The sequence below is a fragment of the Gambusia affinis genome, linkage group LG12 (assembly GCF_019740435.1).
Source record: "Gambusia affinis linkage group LG12, SWU_Gaff_1.0, whole genome shotgun sequence".
Lineage (NCBI taxonomy): Eukaryota > Metazoa > Chordata > Actinopteri > Cyprinodontiformes > Poeciliidae > Gambusia > Gambusia affinis.
This window is the reverse complement of record NC_057879.1, coordinates 2,949,569-2,963,441: the sequence shown is the minus strand read 5'-3', so window position 1 is coordinate 2,963,441 and position 13,873 is coordinate 2,949,569. Positions and strand designations below refer to the sequence as shown.

The window sequence follows — 13,873 nt, the reverse complement described above, 5'->3', positions numbered from 1 at the left end:
GTAATTTGTGTGGTCCACTGTTGTCTGGGAAACTCTAAGAATGATTTTAAAGCCCCCCCCCTCCAGGTTCTGTTACGGCCCTGCGTTTGGTGTCACTGCGCACAGAGCTCCTCCTGCAGCTCCACAACTCAGATGGCTGCACAGATTTGTGACACTTATCTTAATATTAATAATTATAATGATGTTAAGTTGCCATTATAACTATTGGAAACTCCGGACACGTTTATTCGTGGCTGTTTTCACGTTTATTGCGCTGTTCATATTGGTCTCGATGTTTGCAGTTTTCTGGAGCGCAACGTGAAGCTCGACGTCATTCAGAGGTAATATATTAACTTGACATTAACAAAGACACAGCGGGACGGATCATCCGGGAAATGATGGACAGGGAGAGACTGAGTAAAACTACCTTAATGACGAACAAATTCTGGGATTTATTATGAGTCTCTGCTTATTTCCAACCCCAAATGAGTAACTTCCCGTTCAAAAACGAGCCCAAAAAGGCTCAACGCGCCACTCATTAAATTTTCAAGCGACTTTAAAAAAAATAAAGCCCAAAGCCGCTTATAATAATCGGACTTGGCGACAGAAACTCAAAATAGTTCCAGTTTTTCCACCGACAAAATGCGCATCTCTCTCCATTGTTTACATTTCTGTCGCATAGAGACGTCGGTCACTCGACAAGGCGAGTAGAGGAAATACGATTCAATAACAAAAGAAGATAGTAAAGCAGTAACGCAAAAATGATTTTGATAAGTAAATGTAGTCTGACTACTGGATTTGAAATAGCAAAGCTTTAGATTACTGGTTACTGAAAAAAGTGGTCCGACGTCAGTAACGTTACTGACATCACTGGCCAAAACATCCTCTAAGGGGGGAAACATTTCTACTGATCCCCGCTCCACACGCGCACCCCACAGTACCAACTTTTTCCTAAATCCACAGAGTTGATCGTGCGTAAAAGACGTTTCTCTAAAATCAGTAGACAGCAAGCAGATAGCTTTTCCGGTTTATTTTTTCCCTCGCACCGCGCCTCCCCTAAAGTGCTCTGGCGCCCCCCAGGGGAGGCGCGCCTCACACTTTGAAAACCGCCGTCCTAAAACATGTCGGTCAGGTCAGTTGGTCGCTGCAAATCGACCCAAAACACTTTCAGAAACTCCAAACCGTAAAGTTTGGACACACGCGGAACGGAAGCTTGGTCCATGGTGCTGAAAGTGAACGCGTCTCCTTCTGAGTTTGACATTTATTGAGTCTTCGAGACCATGTCACCACCAAAAAGAAAAGGACGACAGACATTAGAAGTTATTTCGCTACCTCGGCTGTAAGTACAGTGAGTGGACCCATAAGTTAGATATCTATCACGCAACGCATTTGTTGTAAAGTCCAGTGTTTAGTAAGGTCAGCAATGAATGTGAGGTAGAATAGGTCTGTTAATTATGTAATATTAACAGGCATAAATATGGCATTTAAAGTGTTAGTCTTAAATTAGGTTAAGCTAGTGTGAATACAAACCAGGTCAGTAAGTTGTAAGGTCCCACCAAAACTTAGACCAAACCTACGCCTTTGGATTTAAGAATTAAAATGTTTTATTTTAATAATAATAATGATTTCTGTTTATTCTCACTGTACTTGTGCTTTTAATGGTTTTACCTTTAGTTGACCTTTTCTACACACTTTTTATATTAAATTGCACTGTATTGTAGCTCATTAAACTGTTTAAATCTGTATTTTAAAAAGATGATAAAATGGATCATGCAGTGGCTGTTTTAGTGTGACTGTGGCTCAGTGGGTAGAGTGGTCGTCTTGTGACCAGAAGGTTGCAAGTTCGATTCCAGCTTCCTCAACCACATGTTGCGCTACCCCAGGGCACTTAGTGACAAGTTGCCCTCTGACCTGCATGTGAATGTGACTGTAGTGTGAAGCTCTTTGAGTGTCAACATGACCAGCAAGGATCAACACAAGTTCAGTTCATTCTCCTGTTTTTATTTGATGAATCCTGTTTTTGTTTTTATACCAAACATTAAAAAGCTGATTTAACAGGTTTGGATGTTTTCAGGTTCCAGGATGTTAATTGAAGATTAGAATTTAATCTAATCATAATTTAATACTCTGGACCACAAAGAAGATCAAACTTGTTTTATCTGGTTTGTTTGTTATAAGAAAAAAACAGTTTTATCAAAAATAACAGATACTGTGTGATCTTTCTGTTAGTCTTTATTTATAAATACAGATTCAAGATAATATAAGAAACTTAACAAAAAAGTGCAATTTAACATGAAAAACTGTAGAAAAGTTAAAAAGAAGAAGAATCAATGAAAATATGAAAACAGAGAATTTAATCAGAAATCGTTTCCATCACAGGAAGAAATGGATTCTTATATCAATACTTTGTAATAAATATAAAGCTTTTGTGTTGTTGAGCTTATGTGTTGTCTGATAGTATAAAAGAGAAGGAAAGGGGGCTGAGAAATGTCTAATTCAGTTATTTTTTTAACCAGATTTATAGTAAAACTGTAAATGATGTTTTATTTAGGACGTTACTTCTAGGTTTTGTTTGTCAATCTGGGTTCAATTCCCAGTCCTGGGGAATCAGCTGCATGTCGTTTCCTTCTCTCTCCTCCCAACCTCCTGTTCAACCTGTTAAATAACGGCCTAAAAAACTTTATTAGAGCCTAAAAACTTCATTAGAGCCTAAAAAACTTTATTAGAGCCTAAAAATCTTTAATATAAAATACATTTCACCTCACAACTGTACCAAAGTTCAGAATATGTTTACCATGGGGGGGGGGGGGCTGTACATTGTGTAAACAAGAGGGCCGGCTCTCCCTCTACCTACGGGTTTGGGTCGGGTTCTGACTGTTTACCCAGTGGCCCCTCCTGGGACTGGACCGCCTTGTTACACTGGAGGGGTTTTCTCTGCAGGGTCTCTGGGCTCCCCAGGGTTTTATAAACCTCCTGACCTCCTTCATGGAGGTGGGAGTCCAGATTAAACCCACCGCTGCTCTGCTGTGCAAATCCATGTACAACATGGATTAACATGTAAAACATGGATTAACATGTAGAACATGGATTAACATGTAGAACATGGATTAACATGTAGAACATGGATTAACATGTAGAACACGGATTAACATGTAGAACATGGATTAACATGTAGAACATGGATTAACATGTAAAACATGGATTAACATGTAGAACATGGATTAACATGTAGAACATGGATTAACATGTAGAACATGGATTAACATGTACAACATGGATTAACATGTAGAACATGGATTAACATGTAAAACATGGATTAACATGTACAACATGGATTAACATGTACAACATGGATTAACATGTAGAACATGGATTAACATGTAAAACATGGATTAACATGTACAACATGGATTAACATGTAGAACATGGATTAACATGTAGAACATGGATTAACATGTAAAACACGGATTAACATGTAGAACACGGATTAACATGTAAAACATGGATTAACATGTAAAACATGGATTAACATGTACAACATGGATTAACATGTAGAACATGGATTAACATGTAAAACACGGATTAACATGTAGAACATGGATTAACATGTAAAACATGGATTAACATGTAGAACATGGATTAACATGTAGAACACGGATTAACATGTACAACATGGATTAACATGTAGAACATGGATTAACATGTAGAACATGGATTAACATGTAAAACATGGATTAACATGTACAACATGGATTAACATGTAGAACATGGATTAACATGTAGAACATGGATTAACATGTAAAACATGGATTAACATGTAAAACACGGATTAACATGTAAAACACGGATTAACATGTAGAACACGGATTAACATGTAAAACACGGATTAACATGTAAAACACGGATTAACATGTAAAACACGGATTAACCTGTAAAACATGGATTAACATGTAGAGCATGGATTAACATGTAAAACACGGATTAACATGTAAAACACGGATTAACATGTAAAACACGGATTAACCTGTAAAACATGGATTAACATGTAGAGCATGGATTAACATGTAGAACATGGATTAACATGTAGTTGTGTTTGAAGAGGAGCGGTGAGAATAATTTATCTTTGTCAACAAAGAATTATGTGACATTTCCATCTGATCACGCTGCCCAGTGGCTCTGTCTGCGCTGTGAAGTTTATGTCTTTATGTTCTTAACAGTGACGTCAGACGTAGGACCACGTTTTTCGTGTTGCTATTTCAAATCCACTACAGCTACTTATCACAATCATTTTACGTTCCTATTTTCTTTTGTGATTTAATTTTATTTCCTCTACCTTCTTGTCGAGTGATCCACGTTTTTATGCGACAGAAATGTAAACAATGGAGGGAAGAGGGAGATGTGCGTATTGTTGGTAGAAAAACAGGAACTACTTTGAGTTTCTGTCGCCAAGTCCGATTATTATAAGCGGCTTTGGGCTTTTTTCTTTTTCTTTTTTTTTTTAAGTCGCTAGCAGATTTAATGAATCGCTGGTTGCGCCTTTTTGGGCTCGTATTTGAACGTGAAGTTTCTCATTTGTGCTTGGAAATAAGCAGAGATAAACCCCAGAATGTGTCTGACCTCCAATTAGTTTTAGTCAATCTCTCCCTGTCCATCATTTCCCGGATGATCCGTCCCGCTGCGTCCTTATTAATGTCAAGTTAATGTATTAGCTGTCAATGACGTCGATCTATCCAGAACATTGGAAACATTCAGACTAATCTGAACAGCGCAGTCAACGTGAAAACAGCCACGAATGAACGAGTCCGTAAAGTTGTGCAACTAAACGCCATTATAATTATTAATATTAAGATAAGTGTCACAAATCTGTGCAGCCATCTGAGTGGAGCTGCAGGATTAGCTGTGACACCGAGCAGGGCCGTAACGCAGCACCTGGAGGCCGGGGAGTTAAAATCCTTCTAGAGTTTTCCAGACAGTGGATCACACAAAAACATGCACAAATTACTAACTTCTTTTTTTTTTTTTTTTGTACTGTAACCATTAAAATATCTCCTCTTCAGTTCAACCTTATTAGTGGAAACACATTGTTGATGTTTCCATTATAATTAAATATTGGCAAAGATCAATGTAATTTTGTAATTTTCACAGCGTTGTTGTTAGCAGCTGCTGATAGTAACTAAAAAGTTACTTTTAATGTAACTTAGTTACTTTCCTTATCAAGTAGTCAGTAATCTAACTGAGTTACTTTTTCAAGGAGTAATCAGTGATCTGATTAAAGTTACTTTTTCAAAGTAACCATGCCATCACTGCTTACTGCACATTACTATTGAGTAGAATACACTATTAATATGCTACTTTTAATAACTCCACAGTACTTGCATTGAATTTTTGACTTTACTGTACAGCACTTTACTGTTTTTACATATTTAATCTTCTATCTTTATGTGAATCTAATTGCTTTAATTGTGTGTCACATTGTTCGTTTAGCACCTGAACTTCTCCATTGTTAGACAGTAAAGGTTTTTCTGTTCTGCTCTATTTTATTTAACAGGGTCGGTGTTGGACTCGCTCTCAGTAGAGGATCTTATTAAGACAAAACTTTCATGACGGCTGCTGTCATTCAGAAGTTTTGGATTTCTTGCCAGCAGTTCACAATGTTCAAATGAGCCTTCGCTCTTTAAAGAGCAAATTTAAGAAGTTATCAATTTTATAGAAACCAATGATGTCATTCTAGACTGTTTGTGTTTTTTCCTCTGAAATTTTCCTTAATTTGTTATCAGTTTGGTTTGTTGTTAGTCCCAGTTCTGGATGATCTGATGAATGATCTGAAGGAAAGACACGACTTTAGTGTCAGTCATGAACAGACACGTCTAGTGCGGATTGTGTTCATGGAGATGCTGCAATGTGACATTGATGAAAGCAAGGAAAGATGGAATAAAAATACCATCAGACCAGCTAAACAGTCTCACTGTGCATCTGGTAAACCGGATGTCATGTACCACCTTCCTAACAAGGATTTTTATTTTTTGTTTTTCTCATTTATTTAACATCTGGTTAATTTGTTGCCTGTTTGGGACCTTTCAGAAATAATTTGTCAAAACCAAAAAACAATAAAAAATCAGCCATGTGTTAGTATGTCACTATTTATTGTAACAATTTCTGATGACAAATACAATTAAGCATTACAACAGTTTTCAACAATAGTCATAGCAGTTGGTAGTGACAGTTGAATGAAGAAATGTAAATATAGAACTAAACTATGTGTCCTCTGTATATTTTACTCCTGGGTTTGGCAGGACAGACTGTGGGTCCCCAGACTCCCAGGAGGAATTGGGGCAGTTTATGACCGAGTCAAACAGCAGTCAATGTGACCATGACCGTCTTTAAGGACAGTTTGAGGACCTCTAGAGACAGTGGCCTAGTGCATCCACTGACTTGGGAATCCTATGTGGAAAATTACATAAGACTGAAAAACATGGTGGACTTGGAAATAAATGAGAGTCTAAACTTTAATGGTGTGTTACAAACAACCACAATGCAGCAGAGTCAGAACTTTGACAGAGCAGGTTTCACAAGTTAACATCTGCCTTCACAGGCCAACATCCACATTTGAGTTTTGTGATTCTGTATTTCAACTTAATAAAGTCCAAAGAGTTTTGTATCCCAAAGTCCATGTCTTTTTTGGAACTGATCGAATGTCTTGGGCATTGGTATTCTGACAGTGTTTGAACAGGAAAGCGAGGTTTGGTCTGTCTCAAGGAGAATCCTAGCAGTCTGGTTTCTTCTTGTCGTCTGTCCTTTTCGCTGAGCTGAACCTCAAAGATTTCCTCTAACATTTCTGATGTCAACGTTTCCACACTTGTACACATAAAGGGCCTGAACACAGAAGCATGAAGCTCCAAATCATAACGTAAATCCAGGGTTGAAAGGCCATCCTTGAATCTAGGAAACATTTAGAACAACCATCACTTTAATGATGCTAAAATGATCATGATACTAAATGGATGTTTTACAGTCACACACAAACATTAATATCTCTAATCTTGTTTTTGTTTATCACAGGTAATATTGCAAATCCACTAACTGTATATTTACTCCAGAAAGACAAGAACTTCAATCAGGGTCTTACTTATTTGTCTGCTGGCTACTGTCAATTCTTACCCTACATTCACTTGTTTTAACTGCAACAAAATAGTAACTAATTAACATTGTTAATTATTTAATTAAAGATGAGAAACATTACCTTTGAATAGAGAGATGATTGCGGTAAATGATGGACCACTGTTTGAAGTCTTTCCCAATCTTCTCTTTGTCATCGACAATCACAGAGAACTGAAAGCAACCAGCAGTTTGTAAGATGTTTCCATCTCTGTCATCTGACTGATCTTCATTCAACGTAGCAACACTGAATATGTATGGTAGGAAACAATAACCAAAAACATAAATCATTATACTACTGCAGTCCTGGAAGAGTGTTATGTGAAATCTAATTTTTTAGCTTTAGATAATATTATGTTGTTCCCTCATCAAAAACATACCTGGAGTGTTGCCTTTATTCTGTAGGGAAAGTTTGAGAAATCCTTTAATATTCCATGGCAACGGTGTAAAAATCTTTGTTTTACCAAGTCTATGTCTAAAAATCCTTGAAGCTGCAGCCTTATAAAAGGTCTTATGGAGAGACAAAGTGATGATGTGCTGAAAGCAAGAAAAGGCCCAATTTCTGGATGTTAAATTATGAAGTCAAATTTCTTTTATGTCATATTTGAAAAATACAGAATTCCACAACTGAAGGTAACATTGGTACTTGATTGTGCAATAAGATGACACTATGTGCCTGGAAAATACATAATACTTCCCCTTCAGTAAATCTGAATCTGATCAAGTCATCGTCATGGCGACACCTCTTCACAATCTGTTACAACCAGTAGATCAGCAGCTCAAATCGTGTGACATAAGTTAATAGAGAAATGAAATACAAAGGAAAGACAACAGGGGTAAATAAAGAGAATACACATGGACAGAAGAAATGTATATTCTTCTGTCACTGATGATACTGTCACAGTTTTGACAATGATCGCAATTTCATCCGTATTTGAAATTGTTAGGTGGGAAAAAATATGTTTTCTTACTTTTTTCGTCAACTTGGTTCTCGTATCTTCCTCCTCCTGACTGATGGGGTTGAAGGTGGAGGTTTGCAGGTTCAGGAGATCCAACCTGGGAGAATCAGAGACATTATTGATCTGCAGAATCTGAATCTGGGATCAGAAACCAGCACTGGGTTTTTTATACTGTTTCTAAAATTATTTAATATTCAACGTCGCACAGGTGAATTTTAACATGAGATGCAGGAGAATAAACATTCAGTCTAAATAACAGATGAATGAAGGAGACTTTCTGATCAAGTCGTCATCATGTCCTCACCTTTTCCACAATCTCTTACAACCAGTAGAACAGCAGGTGAAGCAGGTCTTCTGTTTTCATTGTTGGTCAACTCAAGTCATGTGACAGGAGTTGACAGAGAAATGAATGAAATAAAAGACAACAGAGTTAAAGAGGAAAATATGCATGGACAGCAGACAGAACCAGTTTCTAACTTTCAGCTCAACACTTCCAGCTCCATCTGAAATGTTTAGTTATGTTGTGTAGTTATAAATGTTCTTACTTTTTTCGTCAACTGGGTTCTCTTATCTTCCTCCACCTGACCGGTGATGTTGAAGGTGGAGGATTCAAGACTCAGGAGATCCAACCTGGGAAGATCAGAACATCAGAGATCTGAGAAATCTGGACCTGGGATCATTTTATCTTTCTACTAATAGTAAATTTCTTTCTATGTTTATTTAGTAAAGCTGATGGTCCCCAATGCCAGCAGGAGGCCAGCAGTATTATGTGGTTTGGAATGCAAAAACTTACAAGCAGGAACCAGAAGAAGAGGAACCACATGGACGACCACAAAAGAATCCAGCGATGAACAGCTAAAGCCTGAAAGATTAAAACTGGGAGAGTGGATTAGTGGAGGAACAGTGAGAACAATTTACTATATCAGAGAGCACCGTGTGGGGAAACACTGCTACTACACCCTGAAACATGGGAGAGCAGAGAGGAAAACAGAGACAGAAGCACAGAGAGAATCTTGGAAGAAGCAGTCTCACTGCGCACTGCTCTGTCTCTGACTGATACTTACTTTTGCTTTACCAGAAAGGTGACTGCAGCTCCTGGTGGTCCTCAGAATAAATCTATGGTGATCCAAGTCACTGGACCAAGAATTAACCAAATATTTATCTCTTATCTTTTTTTTTTATTCTTAAAAGTTTTAATTAGTACTCCGCGGGGTTGTTTTAATTCCTCTACATTTTAATTTTTCCACCCTGGAATCATATTAATCCTGAAAGAATTTAACTTCTCACTACCTGAAAGATTTTATTTGTCTGCGGAAGCGTTGTCTCCATACTGAGACAGATTAACTTGTACCGAAAAGTGTTATCTCTTCTCAGTCCTAAGAGATTTTAGGCTTGACACCCAGCAGCATTACCTCCTTTTAAAACCATCATCACCTGAGTTCGACGACATTTTAACATGTGGACTTGAGGGTTTTGGAATCCAGCCACCAAACAGTTCATTTCTGGGATCCAAAGGACCTGCCCATTTCTCTCTTCCTCCAGTTATCTTTGAACATTTGAATTAACTCCCATTGTTATTGTCCCTGCAGTTCTTATTTTATACGTAACGACGCTTCACTCCTTGTGGATTTTATAATGTCCAGACCAAAATGGTTAAAACTTTAAAGCCGCTGTTTCAATTCGTTTATACCAGAGCTCAACCGATTATATTGTGCCTCCATTTGTAATTTTTCATGTCTTAAATTTGCGGCAGTGTTGTCTCAATTGTATTGCTTCCAGTGTCCCGAGCCACGTTGTCTTAATCGTTTTTAGGTTTGATTTTTATCCAGCAAGATGGTTTTACATTTAGTATTGATCCTGTAGCGTTGTCTCATTCCTTTTCGCATTTATCGTCTTTGCACCAGCCATGTCAGACTCCTTTTAGTGATTTTTGTTCAGCAGTATGGTTGTCTTCCTCAAAAAATTTTATTAGCCTCCTCCAGCATTTAGTCATTCATTGACTAATTGCAAAATGTTAGCATTGCCCTTTCAGCCAGAAATCTTAACATCTAAAATGAAAATCTAGCAGCGGGATAAAGAAAAGCCCCGGTGCAAGACGCTACCTAAGGCATCCTCGGTCCTGCTAGAATCCTTAACATCTAAAATGAAAATCTAGCAGCGGGATAAAGAAAAGCCCCGGCGCAAGACGCTACCTAAGGCATCCGCGGTCCTGCTAGAAAGCCATCGGCTTTAACAAATACAACAAAGAAGTTATGGTATCCTAATGGGACTTCCCAGGTAGGTCTTCAGTTTCTCAAGACCCCAATCTAATCAGAGTCATCACTTGACAAGTCGTAGTTAGGTCTAAACCACACTTGTCTGGAACTAACTCTTTCTCTAATTCTGTCTGATCCGATCCCGGATGTTGAAGGCATCGGTTCCTCTTCTTTGTCCATGTGAGACTTCATCCACACACATATGCAAGGGTATGCCGAACTTGGAATTTTGCAATATGGTGACGGTGAAGGTCTAACAACAGAGGAAGACACAATGGGATCCTCACACTGTCTTTTGTGAACAACTGAGGTCAGGGAGGACGAATCAGAATCTTCAATGATTAGGGGAGTGATGGCATGAACAGACACAATGGGACCTTCACATAGCATTGTTGGTGAGGGACTGAAGACAGGGGAGGACAGAATGGGATCCTCAGATGTACTCTCCGGTGAAATCCTGAAGGGTGAATGAAAGTGATCCAGCCAGAATGTCACGGGCGAGGGATTGGAGACAGGGGAGGACAGAATGGGATCCTCACATGCACTCTTAGGTGAAAGACTGATGGGTGAAAAAATGGGATCCACCCAGAATGGCATGGGTGAAGGACTGGAGACAGGGGTTGACTGAAGGGGATCCTCGCACAACGTATTTGTGGAGGGACTGAGAACAGGTTCCTCTTCGTCATCGCTGTTCCTTGATCTCTTGGGAGGAATCTCCTCTTCAGAATCACTGTCCCTGGTCCTCTTGGAGGGGAGCTCCTCTCCAGTTAGATTATCCCTGGTGCTGTTGGCAGAGGGCTCCTCTTCAGCATAATCACTCTTCCTGGTCCTCTTGGAGGGGAGCTCCTCTTCAACAACATCACTGTCCCTGGTCCTCTTGGAGGGGAGCTCCTCTTCAACAACATCACTGTCCCTGGTCCTCTTGGCAGGCGGCTCCTCTTCAGAGTCACTGTCCCTGGTCCTCTTTCTGTTCACGCTGGTCACAGATGTCACATGAGGCACATCCCCTACCAAACCTACATGATGACATTGTGAGATACCAATAACTCTGGAGTCATCTGAACTCAAAATGGGCTCTTCCCGCTTGTCAAATCCATGTGTGGATTCAAATGAGGTCTGAGCCATCTCGAGCTCAGCGTAAGGTCGGTCCACTGTTGGACTGCAGCTGGTAGTACTGATACTACCGTAACTGGTAGTCCACTCACTACCTACCTCATCTTCACTGAAGATGTCAGTAGAGCTACCACTGGAGCTCCTAATGCAGCTACCATCGAAACTGGTAGCCCAGTCGTCTTGACTGGAGCTACTACTGGAGCTGGTAGTGCAGTCAATAGACAGCGGAGGTGAACTACACCGCGACTCCTCTCCATGATCTCCAGAAACCATGGTGTCTGGGAAAACATTTGACGACACCTTACCAAGGTCCTTACCATCGTCTTGATGTTCCTCCAACGCCGGGGATCCGTCTGCTGGAAGCGCAACACTACGAGCTGTGAAGGAAAACAAGAAAAAATTATAGTTCAATATCAAGAACTTCACAAAAATCCAAAGCAATATTTAAAGAGAACATTGAAATACCAAAATATCCAGGTTTTAGAATGTCTAAATATAACTTAAAGAAGTATGTGCTGTGTTGAGGACTTTTTAATAGCTAATAAAATACCTTTACTCTTACATTGTACTATTAGTATGAATAAAACAAAACACTGCAACAAGTTACTCAGTTTACCCTCCTATAACTCTGACAAATCTTTGATGCTGCTGAACAGGCAAGTTTTTTCTTAATAGACAAATCAAGATACATGAGCCATTCATTACTATTCAACTTAAATTACTGCTTACATAACTCACAAAGATGCTGCAGCCCAAAAATGCAAATTATACCTTCCTAAAAAAAGTTAGAAATTCCAAAAACTGAACACCAAAGTCATCAAAGCTGATTTTAACCAACTCAAATAATGTTTTTTTATTTTCATATCAGTTCACCCATGTAGGAAAAATAACACATATATTAAAGTTAAAAATTTATCTTGTACATATTCTAAGTATTAGGAGGATTTATTGTATTCAGATCAGTGCATCCATGGAAAACAAACATGCTTCTCAGGGCATATTTTAAAAATAGGTCAAGAACAATCTAGATTATTTTCTGTTTTAGATCAAATATTTTTTAAACATTTTTTGAAAACAAAATAAGATAATCACCATAAGAATTTGTCACATTTCTAAAATTAGGTCTAAATGAGATTAACTAAATAATTTAGGGATATTATAGGAGGTACATGATTGAAAAGTTGTTGTCTTTCTTAACTCTTAATTGAAATCATTTTATTTAACTTTCCCTATGTATCCATGGAAACTAAATATGTTTGGGCATTTTTCAAAAAAGAAAATGGACAAAGAACCATCCAGTTTGCCAAGAATTGGACACCAACGTCATAAAAGTTCATTTTCACACAAATAATTCTTTTGTATTTGAAAATCAGCTTTGATTGATGATCATTACGACACACACACACACACACACATAATGCTTATTGCTGGGGCGACAGTGCTAGGAGTTTGCCCTGCAATGGCCCGCCTCTATCGTTGTGTCCTTGAGCAAGACTCTTCTCCCACCTTTCCTGCTGGTGTTGGTCAGAAGGGCCAATGGCTTGAACAGCTGTGGCTACAATCCATTAGCTTATCGTCATCATCAGTGTATGAACGTGTGCATTAATGGAAATGACTGATTTTATGTAAAGCATCTGTGAGTGTCCTAATAAATATCTACAAGTATGATGTCATTGCCATGGAAACCAAATATGTTTTGTCAGGGCATTTTAAAAAAATAACAGTCAAAAGGAAGCTAGTTTTCCCGTTTTGTTTTGTTTCAAACCAGCAAAACAATTATTCTCAAACACTAGTACTAACATCCCAGACATTCATCCACAAATTTCAATAAGCTAACACATAAATCACAAAACCATTTAAATTATCTCACAAATTTCTTTCATCCCACAAGTGCAAAACAGACTAATTAAAGCTATATATTTCAAAGAAGTCAAAAAACTTTGAAGTATTGGACTACAAACTCGTCGAACCTGATACTCTTAGATTAAATAGCACCGTTTTAGCTTTTTCAAATCAGTTCACCCATGTTAGCATTCCTAGCTATGTTAATGCATTTCATTCAGCGTATCCATGGTTACCGAGTGTGTATCACGGCATTTTTAAAAAAGAAATAACGGTCAAAAACAAGCCAATTTTTCCAACAACTGGACAGAAATTTAAATGTTCAATTCTCTCTCTTTTCAGCATAACAGTTATTCTCAAACACTAACTGTTAATAAAGCATTGGACGCAAAGTCCTTAAACCTGATACTCTTAGTATAACAATTTTGTTTCAATTAATTTGCAGAATTTAGTATATTCTAAAAATAACAGGTCTATGTTCCTTTCTTTAAAATAACAAAACTAAATAATTAAATTATAGGCTATCAATTATACGTGTTGTTAAATGTTTTTTGTTTTTAAGTAACATTA

The 13,873-nt window shown here is 38.2% G+C and overlaps 1 long non-coding RNA gene across 3 annotated transcripts; it reads right to left on the bottom strand.

The window, feature by feature from the left end:
• Window positions 1–6,103: 6,103 nt before the first annotated feature.
• Window positions 6,104–10,629, bottom strand: LOC122840581. Of its 3 annotated transcripts, none has more exons than XR_006372261.1 (7): window positions 8,887–10,629; window positions 8,639–8,723; window positions 8,398–8,467; window positions 8,106–8,190; window positions 7,515–7,912; window positions 7,220–7,381; window positions 6,104–6,918 (listed from the first exon to the last, which is right to left on the bottom strand). It is a non-coding gene; the product is annotated as an uncharacterized LOC122840581 (long non-coding RNA). The 3 variants fall into 3 exon arrangements; XR_006372260.1 differs by having other exon boundaries at window positions 7,515–7,888; XR_006372259.1 differs by having other exon boundaries at window positions 7,515–8,190.
• Window positions 10,630–13,873: the final 3,244 nt, after the last annotated feature.